A 22128-nucleotide genomic window follows, 5' to 3' on the forward strand; every position below is an offset into this window, starting at 1 on the left:
AATTCATTGATTAGCTCTAGTAGTTTTCTGGTAGCATTTTTAGGATTCTCTATGTATAGTATCATGTCATCTGCAAACAGTGACAGCTTTACTTCTTTTTATCTGATTTGGATTCCTTTTATTTATTTTTCTTCTCTGATTGCTGTGGCTAAAACTTCCAAAACAATGTTGAATAATAGTTGTGAGAGTGGGCAACCTTGTCTTGTACCTGATCTTAGTGGAAACGGTTTCAGTTTTTCACCATTGAGGACGATGTTGGCTGTGAGTTTGTCATATATGGCCTTTATTACGTTGAGGAAAGTTCCCTGTATGCCTGCTTTCTGCCGGGTTTTTACCATAAATTGGTGTTGAAATTTGTTGAAAACTTTCTCTGCATCTATTGAGATAATCATATGGTTTTTCTCCTTCAATTTGTTAATATGGTGTATCACCTTGACTGATTTGCCTATATTGAAGAATCCTTGCATTCCTGGGATAAACCCCACTTGATCATGGTGTATGATCCTTTTAATGTGCTCTTGGATTCTGTTTGCTAGTATTTTGTTGAGGATTTTTGCATCTATGTTCATCAGTGATATTGGCCTGTAGTTTTCTTTCTTTGTGACATCTTTGTCTGGTTTTGGTATCAGGCTGACGGTGACCTCATAGAAGGAGTTTTGGAGTGTTCCTCTTTTGTTGAGGATATTTACATCTATGTTCATCAGTGATATTGGCCTGTAGTTTTCTTTCTTTGTGACATCTTTGTCTGGTTTTGGTATCAGGCTGACGGTGACCTCGTAGAAGGAGTTTTGGAGTGTTCCTCTCTCTGCTATATTTTGGAAGAGTTTTAGAAGGATAGGTGTTAGCTCTTTTCTAAATGTTTGATAGAATTCGCCTGTGAAGGCATCTGGTCCTGGGCTTTTGTTTGTTGGAAGATGTTTAATCACAGTTTCAATTTCAGTGCTTGTGATTGGTCTGTTCTTATTTTCTATTTCTTCCTGGTTTTTTTTGTTCTTCTTTCTCTAATTGCTTTACGTGCAAGGTTAGGTTGTTTATTTGAGATGTGTCCTGTTTCTTAAGGTAGGGTTGTATTGCTATAAACTTCCCTCGTAGAACTGCTTTTGCTGCATCCCATCAGTTTTGGTTCATTGTATTTCCATTATCATTTGTTTCTAGGTATTTTTTGATCTCTCCTTGATTTCTTCAGTGATCACTTGGTTATTAAGTAGTGTATTGTTTAGCCTCCACGTGTTTGTATTTTTTACAGATATTTACCTGTAATTGATATCTAGTCTCAAGAATTGTGGTTGGAAAAGATACTTGATACGATTTCAATTTTCTTAAATTTACCAAAGCTTGATTTGTGACCCAACATATGATTTATCCTGGAGAATATTCCATGAGCACTTGAGAAAAATGTGTATTCTGTTGTTTTGGATGGAATGTCCTATAAATATCAATTAAGTCCATCTTGTTTAATGTGTCATTTAAAGCTTGTGTTTCCTTATTTATTTTCATTTTGGATGATCTGTCCATTGGTGAAAGTGGGGTGTTAAAGTCCCCTACTATGATTGTGTTACTGTCAATTTCCCCTTTTATGGCTGCTTGTATTTCCCTTATGTATTGAGGAGCTCCTATGTTGGGTGCATAAATATTTACAATTGTTATTTCTTCCTCTTGGATCAATCCCTTGATCATTATGTAATGTCCTTCTTTGTCTGTTGTAATAGTCTTTATTTTAAAGTCTATTTTTTCTGATAGGAAAATTGCTACTCAAGCTTTCTTTTGATTCCCATTCACATGGAATATCTTTTTCCATTCCCTCACTTTCAGTCTGTATGTGTCCCTAGGTCTGAAATGGGTCTCTTGTAGACAGCATATATATGGGTCTTGTTTTTATATCCATTCAGCCAGCCTGTATCTTTTGGTGGGAGCATTTAATCCAGTTACATTTAAGGTAAATATCAATATGTATGTTCCTATTCCCATTTTCTTAATTGTTTTGTGTTTGTTCTTGTAGGTCTTTTCCTTCTCTTGTGTTTCTTGCCTATAGAAGTTCCTTTAGCATTTGGTGTAATGCTGGTTTGGTGGTGCTGAACTCTCAGCTCTTTCTTGTCTGTAAAGATTTTAATTTCTCCATCAAATCTGAATGAGATCCTTGCTGGGTAGAGTAATCTTGGTTGTAGGTTTTTCTCCTTCATCACTTTTAAATATGTCCTGCCACTCCCTTCTGGCTTGCAGAGTTTCTGCTGAAAGATCAGCTGTTAACCTTATAGGGATTCCTTTGTGTGTAATTTATTGTTTTTCCCTTGCTGCTTTTAATATGTTTTCTTTGTATTTATTTTCTGACAGTTTGATTATTATGTGTCTTGGTGTGTTTCTCCTTGGATTTATCCTGTATGGGACTCTCTGTGCTTCCTGGGCTTGATTAACTATTTCCTTTCCCATATTAGGGAAGTTTTCAACTATAATCTCTTCAAATATTTTCACAGTCCTTTTTTTTTTCTCTTCTTCTTCTGGGACCCCTATAATTTGAATGTTGGTGCATTTAACGTTGTCCCAGAGGGCTCTTAGACCGTCCTCATTTCTTTTCATTCTTTTTTCTTTATTGTGCTCTGCAGTAGTTATTTCCACTATTTTATCTTCCAGGTCACTTATCCGTTCTTCTGCCTCAGTTATTCTGCTATTGATCCCTTCTAGAGTATTTTAATTTCGTTTATTGTGTTGTTGATCATTGCTTGTTTCCTCTTTCATTCTTCTAGGTCCTTGTTAAATGTTTCTTGCATTTTCTCTTTTCCACTTCCAAGATTTTGGATCATCTTTACTATCATTATTCTGAATTCTTTTTCAGGTAGACTGCCTATTTCTTCTTCATTTGTTAGGTCTGGTGGGTTTTTACCTTGTTCCTTCATCTGCTGTGAGTTTCTCTGTCTTTTCATTTTGCTTATCTTACTGTGTTTGGGTTCTCCTTTTCGCAGGCTGCAGATTCGTAGTTTCCATTGTTATTGGTGTCTGTCCCCAGTGACTAAGGTTGGTTCAGTGGGTTGTGTAGGCTTCCTGGTGGAGGGGACTAGTGCCTGTGTTCTGGTGGATGATGCTGGATCTTGTCTTTCTGGTGGGCAGGTCCACGTCTTGTGGTGTGTTTTGGGGTTTCTGTGACCTTATTATGATTTTAGGCAGCCTCTCTGCTAATGGGTGGTGTTGTGTTCCTGTCTTGCTAGTTGTTTGGCATAGGGTGTCCAGCACTGTAGCTTGCTGGTCGTTGAGTGCAGCTGGGTCTTGGTGCTGAGATGGAGGTCTCTGGGAGATTTTCACCATTTGATATTGCATGGAGCTGGGACGTCTCCTGTGGACAAGTGTCCTGAAGTTGGCTCTCCCACCTCAGAGGCACAGCACTGACTCCTGGCAGGAGCACCAAGAGCCTTTCATCCACACGGTTCAGAAAAAAAGGGAGAGAAAATAGAAAGAAAGACAGAAAGAAAGAAATAAAGAAAGAAAGAGGATAAAATAAAGTTATTAAAATAAAAAATAATTGTTAAGAAAAAAAATTTTTAAGTAAAAAAAAAAGAAAAAAACGGATGGGCAGAATCCTAGGACAAATGGTGAAAGCACGGCTCTACAGACAAAATCTCCACAGATGCAGGGTAAATCAAGTTGATTGTGGAGATTTAATCTGCTGCTCCTGAGGCTGCTGAGAGGGATTTCCCTTTCTCTTCTTTGTTTGCACAGCTCCTGGGGTTCAGCTTTGGATTTGGCCCCACCTCTGTGAGTAGGTCGCCTGAGGGCGTCTGCTCTTCGCTCAGACAGGACAGGGTTAAAGGAGCAGCTGATTCGGGGACTCTGGCTCACTCAGGCAAGGGGTAGGACAGGTACGGATGCGGGGCAAGCCTGCGGCGGCAGAGACCAGTGTGACGTTGCAGCAGCCTGAGGCACACCGTGTGCTCTCCCGGGGAAGTTGTCCCTGGATCACGGGACCCTGGCAGTGGTGGGCTGCACAAGCTCCCAGGAGGGGAGGTGTGGATAGTGACCTGTGCTTGCACACAGACTTCTTGGTGGTGGCAGCAGCAGCTTTAGCGTCTCATGCCCGTCTCTGTGGTCCACACTGTTAGCCGCGGCTCACGCCCGTCTCTCAAGCTCCTTTAAGCAGTGCTCTTAATCCCCTCTGCTCGTGCACCAGGAAACAAAGAGGGAAGAAATAGTCTCTTGTCTCTTCTGCAGGTCCAGGCTTTTTCCCGGACTCGCTCCCGGCTAGCCATGGTTCACTAATCTCTTCAGGCTGTGTTCATGCCACCAACCGCAATCCTCTCCCTGGGATCCGACCAAAGCCCGAGCCTCAGCTCCCAGCCCCCGCCCGTCCCGGTGGCTGAGCAGACAAGCCTCTCTTGCTGGGGAGTGCTGGTCAGCACCGATCCTCTGTGCAGGAATCTCTCCGCTTTACCCTCCACACCCCTGTTGCTGCACTCTCCTCCGTGTCTCCAAAGCTTCTTCTCCCCTCTCCCAGCCACAGTCTCCGCCTACAAAGTGGCTTACTAGTGTGTGGAAACCTTTCCTCCTTCACACCTCCCTCCCACTGATGCAGGTCCCATCCCTATTCTTTTGTCTCTGTTTTTTTCTTTTTTCTTTTGCCTTACCCAGGTACGTGGGGAGTTTCTTGCCTTTTGGGAGGTCTGAGGTCTTCTGCCAGCATTCAGTCGGTGTTCTATAGTAGTAGTTCCACGTGTAGATGTATTTCTGATGTATCTGTGGGGAGGAAGGTGATCTCCATGTCTTACTTTTCCACCATCTTCCTCAACTCCCCCTAATTTCTCTTTCTGATCTTTTGTTGTTGTGTATAGAAATGCAACAGATTTATGTGTAATAATTTTGTATTCTACTACTTTACTGAATTCATTGATGAGCTCTAGTAGTTTTCTAGTAGCATCTTTAGGGTTTTCTGTGTATAGTATTATGCCATCTTCAAACAGTGACAGTTTTACTTTTTCATTTCCAGTTTGGATTCCTTTTCTTTTTCTTTTCTTATTGCTCTGGCTAGGATTTTGATTTCTGTCAATTTGATTGCTATGTGTCTCATCATGTTCCTCCTTGGATTCATCCTGTATGGGAGTCTCTGTGCTTTCTGGACTTAGGGGACTGTTTCTTTTTCCATGTTGGGGAATTTTTCAGCTCTTATCTATTCGAATATCTTCTCTGGCCCTTTCTCTCTCTTTTCCTTCTGGGACTCCTATAATGCAAATGATGGTGCACTTGACATTGTCCCAGAGGTCTCTTCTTTTAATTCTTTTTCTTTATTCTGTTCTACGACAGTGATTTCCACCACTCTGTCTTCCAGGTCACTTTTCCATTCTTCTGCCTCATTTATTCTGCTACTGATTACTTCTAGTGTGTTTTTCATTTCAGTTATTGTATTCTTCAACTCTGTTTGATTGTTCTTTATATTTTGTAACTCTTTGTTAAAGCTTCTTGTAAATTTTCACTCCATGCATACATTCTTTTCCTGAGTTCTTGGATCATCTTTATGATCCTTACTCTGAACTTTTTCTCAGATAGACTGCCTAACTCCATGTCACTTAGTTTTTCTTCTGGGGTTTTATCTTGTTCTTTTTTATGGGACATATTCCCCTGCCATCTCATTTTGTCTAAATTTATATTTATATTTTTATGCATGGGGAAGGTTAGTTATGTTTCTTGACTTTGGAGAAGTGGCCCTCTGTAGGGGATATCCTATGTGTCTCAGAAGTACATTCCCCTCTTGTCACCCAAAGGTAAGTTGTATTCTGTGTTTGTGGACTCAGTTCCACAGGCTGCTGGTTCATAGTTTTTTGCTTCTAATGTCTGTCCTCTGGTTGGTGAGCCTGGTCTAGATCCTTGTGCAGGCTTCCTGGTAGGAGAGGCAGATGTCTTCCCACTAGTGCGTGGAGCTGGGTTTTGGCCCTCTTGTGGGCAGGGCCATGTACAGGGTCATGTCTAGAGGTGGCTGTGGGCTCAGGAAGTCTTTTGGTCACCTGTCTGCTAATGGGTGGGTCTGTTTTCTCTCCTTGTTTGTTGTTTGGCCTCAGGCATCACAGCACTGGAGCCTGCAGGCTGTTGGGTGGGGCCAGGTCTTGGTGCCAAAGTGGCAATCTTCAAGAAATCTCACACTGATGAATATTTCCTTGGACATCTGCCACCAGTGTCCTTTTCCACACAGCGAGCCACAGCTGACCTCTGCCTCCCCAAGAGACCCTCCAAGAGAAGCAGGTAGGCCTGGCCCAGGCTCCCATGGAGTCATTGCTTTTGCCCTGGGTGCCGGTGTGCATGAGACCTTGTGTGTGCCCTCCAAGATTGGAGTCTCTGTTTCCCCCAGTTCTGTGGAGCTCCCTGCTGGCCTTCAAAGTCAAATGCTCTGGGGGCTCCTTCTCCTGTTGCCAGACCCCCAGGCTTGGGACCTAAGAACTAACTCCTGTGGGAGAACTTCTGCATGTAATTGTTCTCCAGTTTGTGGGTCACCCACTCGTGAGGTATGTAATTTGATTATATTGTGAGTGCATCCCTCCTACTGTCTCATTGGGTTTCTTTTTTATGTCTTTGCATGTAGAATATCTTTTTTTGGTAGGTTCCAGTATTTTTTATCAATGGTTGTTCAGCAGTTAGTTGTGATTTTGTTGTACTCTTGAGAGGAGTTGAGCTTAGGGTCCTTCTACTCTGCCATCTTGTCCCTCCCCAGAGGAGGGGTTCTGAAGTATTTAGATTGGGGTCAGGGAGGGCTATTCTGAGGGATGACACACAAACTGAGAACTTAAGAATGAGAAGAAGCCAATCAGGTGAAGAGCTGGGGTAGTAGCCTGTGAAAGAAAAAGTGTGGCAGTGATAAATAGCCTATTATGTCCAAGGAAGGTCATGAAAGAGAGGGAGAGACTGTATTGTAGGGGTCAAGCATGGCAGAAGGGAGAATATTTGAGAAGTTATTCCAGTAGTCCAGTAGAGATATGGTGGTGGTTTGGTCCGGAGGGATGGCAGTGAAGACGAAGTGAAGTGTATGTTTAAAAAGATATCTAGGAAGTAAATAATCAGAGCATTGTGGCTGAATGGAGAGAATGAGTAGAAAATTCCCAAGTAATTTCAAGCCTTGAACAGCGGGGTAAGGGTTGGTGCTATTTACTGTGATGAGTTTAGCAGTGGAGGAAAAAGATTTGGAAGGGGAGTGGGTGGCAGTGTTTGGGTGTGGGATGGATTCAGGAGTTTGGCTTTTGACAAGTCAGCTTTGATTGGCTTGTGAGGTATCAGTGTGGAGATGGTGTATTATTCAGTGATTCTTCAGAGAAACAGAACCAATAAGAGACATACAGATATATAAAAGGAGATTTATTGTAGGAATTCACTCACGTAGTTATGGCAGCCCAGAAGTCCCAGGATCTATTGTTTGCAAACTGGAGAGTAAGGAAAGCCAGTGGTATAATTTGGTCTGAGACCGAAGGTGTAAATCCCAATATGAGTTTGAAAACCCAAGAATCGGAACACTGATGTCTGAGAGTAAGAGAAGATGGATATCACAGGTCAGGCTTAGAGAGAGAGTTTGCTTTTCCTCCAGATTTTTGTTCTATTTCAGGCCATTGGATTGGAGGATGTCCACCTACATTGAAGAGGGCCATATGCTTTTCTCAGTTCACCAATTCAAATACTAATCTATTCCAGAAACACTGTCACAGGCACACCCAGAAATAATATTTCACCAGCTATCTGGTCATCCTTTAGCTCAGTCAAGGTGACACATAAAATTAACATTACAGATGCCAAATATGTGGTTGGGCAAATGAGTCTGAAGTTCAGAGGAGAAGTTTGAGATAGAGAGTAAATTTTCAAGTGGTTAACACATAGATGACCTTTAAAGTAAGAATCTGGTTAAGATCATCAAGAGAAATGGTGTAGTAATAAAGGTAGGATAAAGAGGAAGGTCCCAGTGAGCAATACAATAAGGAAGTTCCTAGAATAACAGGAATGAAATGAGGACAGCATGGTGTTATGGAAGCCAGAAAATGAAGTACAGTAAGCAGAATGAAGGAGATCAACTTTGTTGAATGTCACTGAGATGTCAAATAAGGTAAGACTTTAAAGTGATTAGTATGTTTTGCAACAGGAGGTGCCTTTGAAGGAGACCTTTTCAGTAATGTAGTGGATATGAAAGCCAGAGTGGAGTGGGCTGAGGAGGAAATGGGAGGTGAAGAAGAGGAGACAACATATGCAGAGAACTTTTTAAAGAAGTTGTCCTGTGAGAAAGCAGAGAGATTTGGCATTAGATGAAGGGAAATATTGGAAAGACGGCTTTATATAGATAGTTTGAGTGATCATGGGATAATTCTTGTGGAAGAACTTTTGAGAATATTTATTTTTAGTTCCACAGACTGCCCAAGAGGCTGTCTAGCATAGAGTTTAGAAGCTTGGGCTGTGAAGCAGGCTGCCTGAGTTCAAATCCTGGTTCTTCCCCATAGTGGCTATGTGACAACCACTGAGTGAGTTACTTAACCTTGCTGTACCTTATTTACTTCCTTTGTAAAATGGGGATAAGATAATAATACCTACCTTATCAGGTTGCTGGGGGATTAAATGGGTGAATATTTGCAAAGTCTTTAGAACAGAGACTAGTGCATAGTACACATTGTATAAAAGTTTGCTGAATGAATAAAATATAAAATGTGGCAAATGGTCATAAGTAGAATTTTTAAGAGATAGATTATGCTTATTTTAAAGGCTTTAGCAATACCAAACTATTTTGTTATTTTCACAAAATAACACCAGCTTGTATTTCATGGGCAACGAATAAGAAGTTTAGTTTCTGGACATCATTACCAACATATTTTAAAATCATTCCATCTTGTAAGGCAAGAAAAAAAAGATAGCTCATTGTTATTTAACCAACTGCATTATTTTGATTAATAATTAGACTGAACATTTTTCAAAAGCTTGTTGGCAACCACAATTTTTCTTGAAATAAATTGTCTGCATTTGTCCACTGTTTATTTTTGCTTTAGGGTTTTTTGCTTTTCAATATTGTCTTTAAAGATCTATTAAGGCATCTCTCATGAAACTTGCAATTTTTGAGTACAATGGGAATATAGCAGAGTAAAAGAATGTGAAGCTCATCTCCTTCCACAAACACAGCAAAACTACATCTACATATGGAAAAATACTCATGGAAAACTAAGTAGAAAATGCCAGAATGACTCCTATGCAACCAAGACTATGAAAACATACACATGTAATTGGGTAGGATGGGAAGAAACATTGGATTAGGACCTGTGCCCCTGGGAGGGGACGAAAAGGAAAAGGGAAATCAAATTGGAGGACCCTCACCCTGGGGAGTGAACATGTGGAGCCACAGACTGGGTGTCCCAGTCTTGGGTTCCTATGCATAGGACACACACACCCATGGCTGCTTAGAGGATGGCTGGGATAGATAGGAAGACTAGAGAAGCCTAGAGTCCACTCATGAGGCATGCACAGGTGCTGGTTTGTTCACAGACTGAGTGGAAAGAGGTCTGCCCTAGTGGCTGCTACCTTGTTATGCTCCCAAGTCCATGCCAAGCAAATGTCCCAACCTCGCTCACTCCATACCACAGCTTGATACTGGATGTAAGGCAGCCAGGACCTGGGGAAAACTCTATCTAGGGTTGTAGAGGATACCTAGTGCCTCAGGGCATAGCCCACATGGGGCAACAGCAGCTGCTGTTGGTGCTTACTCTAACAGTGCCCCAAAGCAGCTCAGACCTCCAGCAGCAGTGCAATCCCTTGAATTCCCACAACTGCCATGCCACACTCCTCAGTCCCAGCTTAGCAAATGTTCAAGCCCCAACCACTACATGCAACAGCCTAGCATTAGACCTGGGGCTGCCATGACAGGGGAAAAGACATGACCATGGCCTGTGTCTGAATGGAGTTGCAGATGCCTATACAGGCAGTGCATTGAACCTCTGTGCTTACACAAGTCCCACTTGCTTAAGCATTCCACTCCGTTGGGGCAAAGGCCCACGTTGGGGGGAGAAAGAAAAACACACACAAAGAGTATGGGATCAGCTTGAGCTGGCCCTCAAAGCTTCTGCTCCAGCAACTTGGGAGAAGACACTGCCCCTGACAGGGTGGTGACACCATTGAGCAGAGAGGAAGTCAGCCTCACACCCTGTGCAGGCTCCAGCTCTTTCATCACAAACTGCACCCCCATCAAGGTTATAGCTGGAAAGATGTGACTGGTGTCCACATCAAATCTAGTCCTCTAACCAAAAGGCATTGGGTAAACATAGTCTGCATAAGGATGCTCCAACAAAGAAAATTAAAGGGAGATAAACAGTCTACCAAAGAAAGAATTCAAAAAGTTGATAATAAATATTTTAACTGAATTAGGAAAAAGAACTGATCTAAACACAGATCATTTAAACAAGGAATTAGAAAATATAAAATAACTCAATTAAAAATATATAATTCAATAACTGAGATTAAAAACACTCTAGAAACAAAGAAAAGCAGATTAAATGACAAAGAATGCATAAGTGATCTGGAAGATAGAATATTGGAAATCAGCTAATTTGAACAGCAGGGAGAAAGACAAATAAAAAAAATAAATAAAAGTAACATGTAGGATTAATGGTCTAACAATAAACATGCCAACATTTGCATTATAGAGGTTCCAGAATGAGGAGAGAGCAGTATCAGAAAGGTATCTGAAGAAATTATGAGTGAAGTAAGTCAGACAGAGAAAGACAAATATATGATATCATTTATATGTGGAATTTAAAAAATGGTACAAATGAAATTATTTACAAAACAGAAATAGAGTTATAGATGTAGAAACCAAACCTTATGGTTACCAAGGGAGAAAGGGGGGGTATAAACTGGGAGATTGGGATCGACATACACACACAACTATATATAAAATAGATAACTAATAAAAACCTACTGTATAGCACAGGGAACTCTACTCAATACTCTGTAATGAATTATATGGGAAAAGAATCTAAAAAGTCTAACAATAAACATGCCAACATTTGCATTATAGAGGTTCCAGAATGAGGAGAGAGCAGTATCAGAAAGGTATCTGAAGAAATTATGAGTGAAGTAAGTCAGACAGAGAAAGACAAATATATGATATCATTTATATGTGGAATTTAAAAAAATGGTACAAATGAAATTATTTACAAAACAGAAATAGAGTTATAGATGTAGAAACCAAACCTTATGGTTACCAAGGGAGAAAGGGGGGGTATAAACTGGGAGATTGGGATCGACATACACACACAACTATATATAAAATAGATAACTAATAAAAACCTACTGTATAGCACAGGGAACTCTACTCAATACTCTGTAATGAATTATATGGGAAAAGAATCTAAAAAAGAGTGGATATATGTATATGATTTACTTTGCTGTACACCTGAAACTAACACAACATTGTAAATCAACTATACTCAAATAAAAATTAATTTTAAAAAGATAAAATAAAGAAATTATGGCTGAAAACTTCCCATGCCTGAAGAAGGAAACAGATATCTAGGTACAGAAAGCACAGAGAGTCCCAAGCAACATGAGCCCAAACAGACACATACCAAGACATATCATAATTAAAATAACAAAAGTTAAAGAGGGAATTCTAAAAGCAGCAAGAGCAAAACAAAGAGTCATATACAAGGGAATTCCCATAAGGCTATCAGCAGATTTATTTGCAGAAACTTTGCAGGCCAGAAGGGATTGGCACGATATATTTAAATTGTTTAAAGGGAAAACTGTGCAACCTAGGATACTCTACCTTGGAGGATTATCATTCAGAATAGAAGGAGAGCAGCTGTTAGCGCCTACAAAGAAGTTGCACCTCTGGTCACTGGAGGGGTGCTGCACTGACAGCAATGGCAGCCGTGGAGTTGGTGGCATGGATGCAGCTCAGAGTGTGGAGCATCTGGGTCATGCAGGGCCTGGGCTTTGGCTCAGAACCAGCAGGCAATCTAGGCTCCAGTGAGGCCACGGTCTGGAATGCTGGAGGAGCCTTCAGAAAAAGAGAGCAGACCAAAGAGGAGTGATACCTCTGAGCTTGTGCTAAAGAACAGCTGGCAGCTTTGAAGAAACACCATGAAAATGAGATCTCTCATCATGTGAAGGAGATTGAGTGCCTGCAGAAAGAAATGGAAGGGTACAAGCAGTTGGTCAAGAAACTAAAACATCATGATAATGATGAAGTGCACACAGTTCCCTATAGCATGGCTACCTATTACTGCCCACTTCTATTAAACCAGACATAGTTCTGGTTTAATTAATATCTATCTGTGTGTTTTCAACAAATTATAATAAATTGTCATCAGTGAACTGTGAAAAAAAAGAAAAGAAGGAGAGATAAGCAAGTATAAGAAGAATTCAGCAATACTGAACTTACCATAAAAGAAATGTTGAAGGGTCTTCTTTACTTTTTTATTGAAGTATAGTTGGTGTACTACATTAAATAAGTTACAGGTGTACAACATAATAATTCACAATTTTTAAAGGTTATACTCCACTTATAGTTATTATAAAATATTGGCTCTATTCCCAGTATTGTACAATATATCTTTGTGGCTTATTTTACACATGTTAGCTTGTACCTCATAATCCCCTATCCCTATATTTCCCCTCCCCCACCTTTCCACTGGCAATCACTAATTTTTTCTCTGTATCTGTGATCTGTTTCTTTTTTGTTATATTCATTAGTTTTTTGTATTTTTCAGATTCCACACATGTTATATATATATTATATATATATAATATATATATTAAATATACACAATGGAATACCACTCAGCCATAAAAAAATAATGAAAATTTGCCACTTGCAAGAACATGGATGGACTTGGAGGTGAAATATGGCAGACAGTGAAGGGTCTTCTTTAATGGAAAAGAGGCAAGAATTTTTAGGAAAGGGAAAATCCCAATAGGAAAGGCAAATATAAAGTAAGAATTGAAGATCACTAATATAAGCCAGTATGTAGATTAACAGGCAAAAAATCATAAAAGTAACTATAAATACAATAAATAGTAAAGGGGTAAGCATGAAGATGTAAAATATGACATCAAAACCACAAAATGTGGATGAGGGGACTAATAAATGTAGATCTTTTAGAACATGTTTGAACTTAATCATTATTAGCTTAAAGCAAGTAGATATAATTATGGGTCAACATATATAAATCCCATGGTAATCACAAACTGAAAACCTACAATAGATACACAAAAACCAGAAAGAAAGGAAACCAAGCATACTACAAAAGAAAATCATCAAACCGAAACAGGAGAAACAAAAAGTAATGAATGGAGAGGAACTACAAAAGCAACCCCAAAACAGGTAATAAAGTGGAATTAAGTACATAAATATCAATAATTACTTTAAATGTCAATGGACCAAATGCTCCAATCAAAAGATATAAGGTGGTCAATTGGATAAATAAAAAACAAGAGCCATCCATATGGTGCATACAAGAGACTCACCTCAGGGTGAAACGCACACAGACTGAAAGTGGGGATGGAAAAATATATTTTATGCAAGTGAAAACAAGAAGACAGTGAGGGTAGTAATACTCATATCAGATGAAATAGACGTTAAAACAAAGTCTATAACAAAAGACACAGAAGGTCATTATATACTGATAAAGGGATCAGTACAAGTGGTTATTATACTCATTAACATATACACACCTGATACAGAAGCACCTAAAATATATAAAGAAAACACTACCCAGACATAAAGGGAGAAATTGACAGGAATACAATAATAGTAGGGAATTTAAAACCCCACTAACATCAAGGAACAGATCATCCAGACAGGAAATCAATAAGGCAACAGTGGTCTTAAATGACACAACAGACCAACAGACTTAATAGATATACACAGGACATTAAATCCATAAAAAGCAGAATATACATTCTTTTCAAGTGCACCTGGAGCATTTTCCAGGATAGATCACATCCTAGGTGACGAAACAAGCTTCAAAAAATTTAACAGAAGAAAAATTATATCAAGCGTTTTTTCCTCACCACAACAGTATGAAACTAGAAATTAACTACAGAAAGAAAAATGGGGAGAAAACAGACACACGAAACTAAACAACATGCTATTAAAAATGCCAATGAGTCAACAATGAAATCAAAGAGGAAATCAGATAATACCTCAAGACAAATGAAAATGGATATACGACTTTCCAAAATTTATGGGATGAAGTAAAAGCCAATCTAACACAGAAGTTGATAGTGATACAGGCTTTCCTCAAGAAAAAAGAATCTCAATTAAACAACTAACCTACTACCAAAAATAATTTTAAGAAGAAGAACAAACAAAACCCAAAGTCAACAGAAGAAAGGTAATCATAAAGATTAGACAGGAAATAAAGTTTAAAAATAATAGAAAAGATCAACAAAACCCAAAACTGTTTTCTTGAAAAAATAAATAAAATTGATAAAACTTTATCCAAGTTCACCAAGATGAAAAAAGAGAGGATCCCCAAAAAACAAAATGATATATGAAAGGGGAGAAATAAAAACAAATACAACAGAGTTACAAAAAATAAGAGAAAACTATGAACAGTTATATATTAACAAATTCACAACCTAAAAGAAATGGACAAATATCTAGAAACAGCCAGCCAAGACTGAGTCAAGAAGAAATAAATTATGACAGATGGATCACTAGAAGTGAAATGGAATCACTAATAAAAACATTGGCAGTTGGGCTCCCCTGGTGGTGCAGTGGTTGAGAATCTGCCTGCCAATGCAGGGGACACGGGTTCAAGCCCTGGTCTGGGAAGATCCCAAATGCCATGGAACAACTAGGACCGTGAGCCACAACTACTGATCCTGCACATCTGGAGCTTCTGCTCCGCAACAAGAGAGGCCGTGACAGTGAGAGGTCTGCACACCACGATGAAGAGTGGCCCACGCTCCCCACAACTAGAGAAAGCCCTGGCACAGAAACGAAAACCCAACACAGCCAAATATAAATATAAATAAAGAAAGAAAGAAAGAAAGAAGCTTTCATTAAAAAAAAAAAAAAAGCACTGTCAGCAAACAAATGTCCAGGACAGGACAGCTTCATAGGGGAATTCTACCAAACATATGACAAGGAATAAATGCCTATACTTCAAACTATTCCAAAAGGTTGAAAAGGAGTACACACTCCCAAATTTATTCTACAAGGCCATCATTACCCTGATACCAAAACCAGAGAGTACAGCATTGATGGTATAGTGGTGAGCATAGCTGTTTTCCAAAACCAGACAGAGACAGTACCCAAAAAAATTACAGGTTGATACCTTTGATGAATATAGTTACAAAAGTCCTCAAAAAATACTAGCAAACAAAATACAACAATACATAAAAGGGACCATGTACCATCATCAAGTTGGATTTCTTCCAAGGTCACAAGTATGGTTCAACATTTGCAAATCAATCAATGTTATACACCACATTAACGAAAGGAGGGATAAAAATCACGTGAGATCTCAATAGATACAGAAAAAGCAGTTCAAAAAATTCATCGTCTATTCACAGTAAAAACTCTCTTCAAAGCTGTGTAGAGAAAACCTCTCTCAACGTAATAAAGGCCACTTGAGACCAACCCACAACTAACATTATACTCAATGGTGAAAAGCTGAAATCTTTCCTGCTAAATTCAGGAACAAGGCAAGGATACCCACTCTTGCTATTTCTAGATAATATAGTATTGGAAGCCCTAGCCACAGTAATAAGAAAGAAAAATAAAAGGTATCCAACTTGGAAGGTAAGAGATAAAACTGCCACTGCTGGCAGGCACATGACATGATATAAAGAACCTGAAAGTTTCCATCCCCAAATTATTAGAACCCTTAAATGAATTCAGCAAGGTTGTAGGATACAAGATTACTATACAGAAATATGTTGTGTCTCTCGACATTAATATTGAAATATCAGAAAGAGAAAGCAAAAATCATTCAAGTTTAAAATCACATGAAAAAGAATAAAATACCTAGGAATAAGCTTAACCAAGAGGTGAAAGACCTATACTCTGAAAACTATAAAACATTGATGAAGGAAATCGAAGATGATACAAAGAAATGGAAATATATCCTGGGCTCTTGAACTGGAAGAATTGATATTGGTGAAATGGCCATATTACCCAAAGCAATCTACAGATTTAATGCAATCCCTATCAAAATACCCATGACATTTTTCACAGAACTAGAACAAACAATCTTAAAATTCATATGGAACCACAAAAGGTCCTGAATTGCCAAAGCAATCTTGAAAAAAAGAACAAAGCTTGAGGTACCACACTCCCTGACTTCAGACTATGCTACAAAGCTACAGTAATCAAAAAAGCATAGTACTGGCACAGAAACAGAGACATAGATCAGTGGAACAGAATAGAGAGGCCTGAAATAAACCCACACACCCATGGTCAATTAATCTACAGCAAAGGAGGCAAGAATATACAATGGAGAAAAGACAGACTCTTCAACAAGTGGGGCTGGGAAAGCTGGACAGCTACATGTAAATAAATGAGATTAGAACATTCTCTCACACCATATACAAAAACAAATTCAAAATGGTTTAAAGACTTAAATGTATGACATGGAACCATAAAACTCCTAGAAGAGAACACAGGTAAAACACTCTTTGACATAAATTGTAGCAATATTTTCTTAGATCATTCTCCCAAGGCAAAAGAAATGAAAGCAAAAACAAACAAAAAACAAACAAATGGGACCTAATAAAACCTAAAACCTTTTGCACAGCAAAGGAAACCGTTGACAAAATGAAAAGACAACCTACAATATAGGAGAAAGTATTTGCAAAGGATGTGACAGACAAGGGGTTAATATGCAAAATATACAAACAGCTCATACAACTCAATTTCCAAAAAGCAAACAACCCAATCAAAAACTGGGCAGGGGCTTCCCTGGTGGCGCAGTGGTTGCGCGTCCGCCTGCCGATGCAGGGGAACCGGGTTTGCGCCCCGGTCTGGGAGGATCCCACATGCCGCGGAGCAGCTGGGCCCGTGAGCCATGGCTGCTGGGCCTGCGCGTCCGGAGCCTGTGCTCCGCAAAGGGAGGGGCCACAGCTGGGGGAGGCCTGCATACCACAAAAAAAAAAAAAAAAAAAAAAAAAAAAAAAACTGGGCAGAAGGCTGGAATATTCATTTTTCCAAAGAAGACATACAGATGGCTAACAGGCATATGTAAAGATGTTCAACATAGCTAATTATTAGAGAAAATAAAATCAAAACCACAGTGAGATATCACATCACACCTGTCAGGATGGCTATCATCAAAAAGTGTACAAATAACAAACGCTGGAGAGGATGTGGAGAAAAGGGAACGCTTGAGCACTTTTGGAGGGAATGTAAATTGGTGCAGCCACTATGGAACACATTATGGAGGTTTCCCCAAAAACTGATAATAGAACTACCATATGATCCAGCAATTCTACTCCTGGTTATATATCTGGAAAATAATAAAAACACTAATTAAAAAGGATATCTGCATCCCAATGTTTATAGCAATAGTATTTACAACAGCCAAGACATGGAAGGAACCCAAATTTCTAACACAGATTTTTGGGTTAAGAAGATGTGTTATATATAAACAATGGAATATTACTCAGCCATAAAAAGAATAAAGTTCTGTCATTTGCAGTAACATGGTTAAACCTAGGGAATAATATATTTAGTGAAGTAAGTCAGACCGAGAAAGACAAGTACTGTATGATATCATTTGTATGTGGAGTCCAAAAATTACAAATGAATGTATATGAAAAGAAAATGTATTCACAAGATATAGCAAATAAACTTGTGGTTACCAAAGGGGGGAAGGAAGGGGAAGGGACAAATTAGGGGTATGGGGTTAACATATACAAACCACTAAGTATAAAATAGGTAGGCACAAGTATATGTTGTATAGCATGCAGAATTTTTGACATTATATTGTAATAATGTATAATGGAGTATAAGCTACAAAAATACCAAATCACTATGCTGTACATTTGAAACAAATATAATGCTGTAAATCAACTATACTTCAATTTAAAAAAAGGATTCCTGCAAAGAAACCATAATCAAAATTCTACTCATGCCAGCACAAGAGACTAACAAGGAAATAACTGAGTTGACACCTCCTTCTTCAAGGACAAGCTTTTTGTCAACTATGGTACTGAGTAAAACAATGACAATCTAAACAGGTTTGACAAAAAGTCAGCTCAGATCAGTCAACAGTCCTAGGAAAACTATTTGAAATACAAATTTACATCCTCATTCATTTCTTATGTCACCCTACATGCATGTATATTGTACAGTTAAAAAATTATGAAATTTTAATGTCTGAAACTGTCATGCTTACTAAAATATTTACAAATATAGTTTAATCTTTCAATCTTTTTTATTTATATTTTGGGGCTTATTTTATAATATGTAGTACCATGAATGCTAATGTTCCATACAGAATGTGTAAACAAATAAAAAAGGACAAACGGGTGAAAGCCCAAATTTTATTTTTTTACTGGGTGCACAACCTAAAAGTTGTGTACCACCACTCTAAAAGATAAACTGAGGCATTGAAAAAATATTAACAGTTAATTTGAGCAAAAATCAATTACAATAGGACAGCACTTAAACTGGAAGTGGTTAGGAGCACTCCAGTGACATGTGCTAGGGGCAAGACTTTTATAAAGAAGATGTGGAAGCAAAGCAAGGAAGTTATTTGATGGGCTATAGCTTCAGAGGTTGCCTTGCTTGGGAAAGTCTGGTTGGCTGTTTGTGATTAGATGTTCTTAGTATAAATTTCTTAACCCTGGGGTATTTGCAGGCTTAGGTTTTCATTTGCTTACATAGGCTGTAAAAGCATTAACATCACCTAAGTCTAATGAGCTCTTTGTTTAATTTAACAAGGGGTGGAGAGAGAGTTGACCTCTGTCTAGAACTTTGTCAGGGATTAATCTTTCAAAACCACAGAGAACCACGGAAAGATAATCCAGCATTAAGTGTACTGAAGTCAGGAGCACAGAAGCACATGTGTTCCTTTTCTTAGTAAGACAAAATAATTGGAATATTTCTTTCAACTTTTTTTTAACCAAAGAGTCTCAGACCTGATCATTTATTATCTGTGAATGAGAATTACATTTTGAGAACCAAGAATACTAGATGAAGGCAAAAATCTATGATTATTAAACAAAGATTGATTTTTAAGGAATTCTAAAAATTCTTAATACTTAGTTAAGGATGATCTCAAAAAGAGAGTTGATAACAAGGATATGAAAGAAACTATACTTGGAAAATTAAATATCTCCTTAGCATTATGTTAGTCTGCATTGGTATATAAGTTGATAAGCAATTTTTTTCCTGAACAAACCCTAAATGGTCTTAAGTAATAGATTAAATGAAGGGAATAAGAACCAGAGGACACAATATGTTAAGCATCTTATTGTGTACCTGGAATCATGTAAAGCTTGCCAAATTCATGCTCATCATAGTCTATATTTGTAGGTTAAAAAATTGACGTTGACATAAAAAGAATGAAATATTGCCATTTGCAGCAACATGTATGGACCTAGAGATTATCATACTAAGTGAAGTAAGTCAAAGACAAATATTATATGATATCACTTATATGTGGAATCTAAAAATATGATACAAATGAACTTATTTACAAAATGGAAACAGACTCACAGACATAGAAGACAAACTTATGGTTACCAAAGGGGAAAGGGAGAATAAATTAGGAGTTTGAGATTAACAGATACACACTACTATATGTAAAAAAGACTAACTGTAGAGTACAGGGAACTATAGTCAATACCTTGTAATAACCTATAATGGAAAATAGTCTGAAAAAGAATGTATATATATATCTGAATCACTTTGTTGTACACCTGAAACTAACAGAATATTGTAAATCAACTATATTTCAATTTTAAAAATGGAGGCTGAGAGAATCTAAGCAACTTGAACAAGATTATACAGCTAATAAGTGACAGAGCTAAGATTATTTATTTATTTATTTATTTTTTTGTGGTACACGGGCCTCTCACTGTTGTGGCCTCTCCCGTCGCGGAGCACAGGCTCCGGACGCACAGGCTCAGCGGCCATGGCTCACGGGCCCATCCACTCCGCGGCATGTGGGATCCTCCCGGACCAGGGCACGAACCAGTGTCCCCTGCATCGGCAGACGGACTCCCAACCACTGCGCCACCAGGGAGTAACAGATTGATGACAATGGGCACTTTCATCATGGATCACTCACAATAGTACCTGTAATGGGTTGGATAGTGTCCCTCCAAAATTCATACCTACCTACAACCTCATAATATGATCTTATATGAAGACAGGGTCTTTGAAGATGTAATTAGTTAAAGACCTCCATATTAAATTATCCTGGATTTATGGTAAGGCCTGAACTGAATGACTGGTGTCTTTACAAGTGGAGGGAAATACAAGGAGAAGATGGAAATGTGAAGATAGAGTTACTGGAGTTTAAAGATAAGAGTTATACTTCCACAAGCCCAGGAATGCCTGTCACCAGAAGCTGGAAGAGGCAAGGAAGGATTCTTCCCTAGAGCCTTTTGAAAAGGCATGGCTCTAATGAAACCTTGATTTCAGACTTCTAGGCTTTAGAACTGTGAGAGAATACATTAGTGTTGTTTTAAGTCATCCCGTGTGTGATTTTATTTCAGTAGCCCTAGGAAATTAATACAGTACTTTAATCACTATCATGTTATCTCAAACAACACTGCTTCTCACCAAGGGGCTCATCACAAAAGTGCAACAATGGACTCACATCCAGAGAACCCACTATCATTACCATGGTGCCCTGCATCAAGAAGCAGCTGGAATGAAATATAGTAGAGTGCCTACTGAGGATTCAATTATATGTCTGGCAAAGGGGGGTGCTGTCTTTCAAGGCATGGCATATGCTTTGAACTGATATATGACCAACCAATATATGATGCTGTTTTTGCCATGAATAGAAAATGTTGATTATGGAACAAAGTGGTGAAATTGCTAGTGGCTCCTTTATTACACTCACTCAGAGCTTTTGCCATGCCCCCGTTCTATTGAGCTCTGCTATTTTATAGACCTTCATTACCAGGATAGGAATAGTTCCTCTAAGGCAGCGGTTCCCAACATTTTTGGCACCAGGGACTGGTTGGGTGGAAGACAATTTTTCCACGGGGGGGTGGGGTATGATTCAGGCAGTAATGCGAGCGATGGGGAATGGCAAATGAAGCTTTGCTCTCTTGCCCACTGCTCACCCCTGGCTGTGCAGCCTGGTTCCTAACAGGCGTGGACCGATACCAGTCCACAGCCAGGCGGTTGGGGACCCCTGCTCTAAGGAATATAAAAATGGTTCAATCAAACTGAAAGTTGAGACTGCCACCCAGCTATTTCAGACTCCTCATGTCACAAAATAAAATGGCAAAAAGGGTATTTAATTATCAAAAGGAAATTGTATTGCCGTCACACAATAAGAACAAGGAAGACTATGGAACATTTGAGATTTCCTTATGTGTCTCTTATTATTTCTGTTCCAGTATTAAAGGCTAAAAGAAGACAATAGCAACCCAAGAAAGAGTATTATTAGTGATTCAGTTCAGACACTTCAGGAATGAAAGCTTAGAACTTTAATTGGAAGAGTAGCTAGCTGAGAGCAAAGAGACATTAGTGGAAGAAGAAATTTATAAATATCAACACAGCCTTATGACAAGTTACAGAAATGAGTGTAGAAACTATAAATATTTTTCTTTCTTGTTTTTTAGGTAGATATATTTGTATATATTGACCAATTTTACTCTCTTTCTCTCCCATTTTTTATTCAAGCAGGTTAGTAATAGGTAACTTTATAATTTAGCTTGTAAAATATGGAATATTCAAGAGGAATTGTTCAGTGAATTAGATGAAGAAATAACATATAAAAGAGATTTGTGCATCATATCAGATAGAGGTGGAATGTTGTATGGAAATTAAATATGGGTAGAAAGATGAAACTGGATGCTGAATAGCCAGGGAGGATAGTGTCAGTCATATGTATCTCAGCCCCTATTCCCACCCTTCTTTGCTCTGCTAGCTATAATAGAAAGCTTGGAAGCTGAAAACTTCATTTTCTTATTTCACTTGCCAACTGGATTCCAATTAGATTCTGC

This window comes from Physeter macrocephalus, chromosome 12 (genome assembly GCF_002837175.3).
Source record: "Physeter macrocephalus isolate SW-GA chromosome 12, ASM283717v5, whole genome shotgun sequence".
Lineage (NCBI taxonomy): Eukaryota > Metazoa > Chordata > Mammalia > Artiodactyla > Physeteridae > Physeter > Physeter macrocephalus.